The sequence below is a fragment of the Asparagus officinalis genome, chromosome 4, assembly GCF_001876935.1.
Source record: "Asparagus officinalis chromosome 4, Aspof.V1, whole genome shotgun sequence".
Classification (NCBI taxonomy): Eukaryota; Viridiplantae; Streptophyta; class Magnoliopsida; order Asparagales; family Asparagaceae; genus Asparagus; species Asparagus officinalis.
This window is the reverse complement of record NC_033797.1, coordinates 62,883,722-62,888,014: the sequence shown is the minus strand read 5'-3', so window position 1 is coordinate 62,888,014 and position 4,293 is coordinate 62,883,722.

The window sequence follows — 4,293 nt, the reverse complement described above, 5'->3', positions numbered from 1 at the left end:
CGGATCAGTCCGTCTCACGCCCAGAACTACCCGTAACCTCCAAAATGAGTTTTTAGGTTGTTTCGATCGGTTTTTTCTATTCTAGAGATTTCTAACTACCTAGATATCATCTACAAATATGGTTAGGCCGTTATTGACTGAAGATAAGCCCAAATCACTCATTCTTATCCAAAAACCCCCCAACCGAAGCCTATAAGTACAGGTAGGGGCTCATTTCACAGGGGGCGATTTATTATCAAGACGAGGAGGTGCTGTCGAATTCCAGAGCCAAGGGTCACGAATTTTAGCGAGGGTTAGCGAGATCCCAGCGAACTCCAGCATAAAGAAGGAGCTATTCGAATGATCTAAAGCTCGTACATCCGTTCCTTGAGATTAGGCTTTGTCTTAATCTCGAGAAGAGCTACTGATTTTGCTTGGTCGATTTTAGCGCTTCAATCAAATACTCATTCGGTGAAGGCGAAGCTTTGTCTAATTTTCCATCAACCGGATCTGATCCGTGACGGTCCACGGATATCAACGTCCCCGACACAGGTAAAGATCCCGCACAAGCAGAAGACTGATAAACGATCTCTCTACGTTTGTTTGATAAAGTTATAATTTTTTTTATTTTCATTGTGTAAGAAGATCTTATAAAAAGATTAACTTTTTATTTTATTCGAGTTTATTATAATGACCAAAGTTGTAATAGATTCGATAGCAATGAAAACATCAACTTTTGACGAAAACAAACTGGCGACCATAGTAGTAGCCAACAGCTTTATTGCCAAAGCTGTCGTGTCGTAGCCTCGGATCTGCATCCCGGTTGAAGAAGTGGTTGAATATGAGTTCGACCAATTGAAGTTCGAGAAATATCTGTCGTCCTCCTCCAGATCTTCCGCCCTTCGTAAGCGCAGGAAGGTCAAGGCACCCGTTGCTGCTGCCCTCTCACTTTGCAACGCCCCTCTAGCTTCCAACGAGGCCGGATCTACAGATCTGAACTCCTCCTCAATCAAGGAGTTGAGTACTAAAGGCGCGCCAATCCTATTGAAGAGGGCACGTCAAAGGTGACGTCAACGCCTCATGCGTTAGCTTGCTAAGGCTTTGGAGCTGATAGACGGGATCCGTTACGAGGCGGATCTGAAATTCAAGGAGCATCAAGCGACTCAACAGTGAGCAAACGCCCCCTCCTCCAAATCATCAACAAGTTAATGGATCCAAGTCAAAAGGATCCGTTCAACTCTGGAGGAGCGAATCCAAAAGCGCCACGCACTTGCGCACGCGTGAATTCTTATGCAAAAGGCACACGAGATGAAGAAGGACATAGCCAAGAAACAACCAATACTGCATAAAGTAAGGAGGCCAAAGTCCAAGACGGCGGCCGAAGAGATCAAAAAATGCGGGTCACTTCAATCCGACCCTTCTACACACGGGTCACTTCAATCTGACCCTCCTGCTCGCGGGTTACCCAGATCCGACCCTCCTGCTCACGGGTCACCCAAATCTGACCCTCCTGCCCGCAGGTCACCCGGATCCGACCCTCCAACCCGCGGATCACTCAAATCTAACCTGCGCCAGAGTCAAGACAGAAGATGTTCTGCACCTGTTTCGTCGATCCCTTCGAGTTCGGCACCTCCGGTGGAGCACCGCGACAGTGTGGATTTGTCCCGATTCAAGATGAAGATCACAGATTGTCTTAATTCTTCGCACGCAGGTCGAGGCAAAGCCCCGGTCAAAGAACGCTTGGGTCAGGTGACTGAATCCCGAGCAATTACTCGAGCTGGGGGTCACACACGGAAAACTCCTATAATTGACTACCTCGGACGGTGAAGTAAAGTCCAAGAGCCCGTCGAGAGTTCACGCTTACAAATGCATGACTCTAAACGCGTGACTCTTGAGAACGCCAACAAGACAGCAAATCCCCTGAAAGAAACGTATTCATCTGACAATGACAATATTATACCAGGGGAGTCATGCCAACACATGATAGCTTGCTCCGGTCATTTGACTGACGAGTTGTACTATCAGGTTAGGGGTACGAACAAGTCTCAAAAGAGAAATACCCGGGAAACAAAATCTCATTACCCGTGCACCGAGCTTATTAGGGCAGTATTATCAGTATGTAGCTGCCCCAAGACCGCTCCGCAGAGGGTCTCAGTATTCGAGAGGATCTCTAACGAAACGGCTTAGTCTAAACCAAAGTGCTTTCGCAAGAAATGATCGGTTGTTCGAGATGATGAATTCTCGGAAGTTTAATCAATATGGTCAATAAGGGAAAATCCCTGATTGTTTCGAGTGATTCTAGCCTGACTTTTCTCCAGGAAGAAAAGTTAACTCGGGAATAGCCCAACTGATGTCTCGTCTCCAGCTGGAAGTGGTCAGACCAAAATAATCCACACTCACAGTTAATGTGGCTGATAAGGAAAAGTCGATTCGACCTTTTAGCTCTGACCCGCTTATATCACATCGTCTAACCCGGTTGCGATCGGGAACAATTAGACAGAGAGATTATCAGAGAATACAAAGGGGATTATTCTCGGATGATGAAGCATCAGATGCCAACTCTGCAGTCACTTCTGACAAAATGGTGTCCAGCCCAGGACAATCCCACGAGGCATTCATGATTAGCACCGAGCAAATCGCCAGAATTCTCGAGGATGCTCTAACCAAGCAGAAAGAGTCATTCAAGATTGAAATGGAAATAGCTATGCTATAGATGAGGGAAGAGCATGACCAACAAATTCGGGCTCTGTCCAATAAGTTCGGTGAATCCAGCCGCCATAACCTTGCTGACCAAGCAAGTAGCGATTCAGATGTGGATGAACGTCTCAATGCTGAGAACCCTCCCGTTGACCAGAACACTAGGGGTGGCCCCACTGAAGACAATAACACCGGGGGTGGTCCCGCCAATGATAACAACATTAGGTGTGGCCCCGTTGTTCCTCTCACAAATCGTCTGAAGCATGATACAGACGAGGACAACAAGATGAAGGACCTCAAGAGAAAAGTCAATGCTCTGATGTCTGATCGAGAGATAAAGAAGACCGGGATTCCGTGTCCTTACCCGAGAGAGTGGGATTCGACCCCGTATCTGGCGAAGTTCAACCTGATCAACTTCACGCCGTTCGACGAGAAGGATTCGCCCCTCAGCATTTGATCTACTTTAAGTCTCACTTGGATATGATCTTCGGAAATGAAGTCTTGATGGTTCGATCATTTGTTGGCACCCTTCGCGGGCCCGCCTTCGATTGGTACCACCGTCTCAAGTTTGAAAGCATCAATAGCTGGGACGACCTGGAGAACCTGTTCCTCGCTCACTTCTTTGATGATGATGCCGAGGTGTCAATCAGGACTCAATAAAAAGAAAGAAAGCCGAGAGAAGCCAACCGATGGCTAACCCTCCAAATTCAAGCTTCGTCTCCCGTGGTAAGGGGAAGACACCTGCAGCTGCTGTTGATGCTAATCAAACGTCACAATAGTAATCCCGAAGATAGCAAAAGACTTCGGATCCGAGACTTCAAAAAGAGTACTCATTCAAGGACGAAGACGTTACGGCCATTTTCGAGTCCCTCCTTGAAAATAACAAGATCAAGCTACCACCTATTGCAGATCAGGAGGAAGCTGATAATACTATGGATCCGAAGTACTGTGCGTACCACAGAAGGATCCTTCATCCTACCAAGGCTTGTTTCGCTCTCAAAAATAGCATCCAAACCTTGGTTGAAGCCGGCGTCATAACGCTCAATTAAGTCGAATGAAGACTCCGACAAGTATAAGAGTATAAACTGCTCATTCCGACACTCCAAAGAGTATACGAGTATAAACTGCTTCTCGATCCTCTAACCTGTATATGAGGTTAAAATGTTCCTTGATACTCCAATAGGTATATGAGTCTAAACTATTTCCTACCATTGACGGGAAGTTCCTGGAGAATTTTTATACGTAATATTCTTAAGGATAACCCGGTCATGTAACTGAGTACAAAATCAGACCCAGTTCCACAAAGGAAGCTGGGGGTGGATAATTTATGTAACGGGAAGTTTCCAAAAGAATGTTAGATGTAATATTATTAGGGATAACCTGATCATTATGAATAAAGTGATAAACACTAAACTCTTACTGTGATTTCCGAACACTCTTTTGCTAAGATGAGATTCGATCACTTCATTGGATCAATCTTTCCTCACAAAACTCCCATTGGTGTTCAACGACTCACAGTCTTCCACTATAAAATCCCTCACTGATCAAATTTATTGACAGTGGGTCCACTAAAATTCTTTCTGGTTTAATCCATTCAAACTTCCATTATGTTCGTGC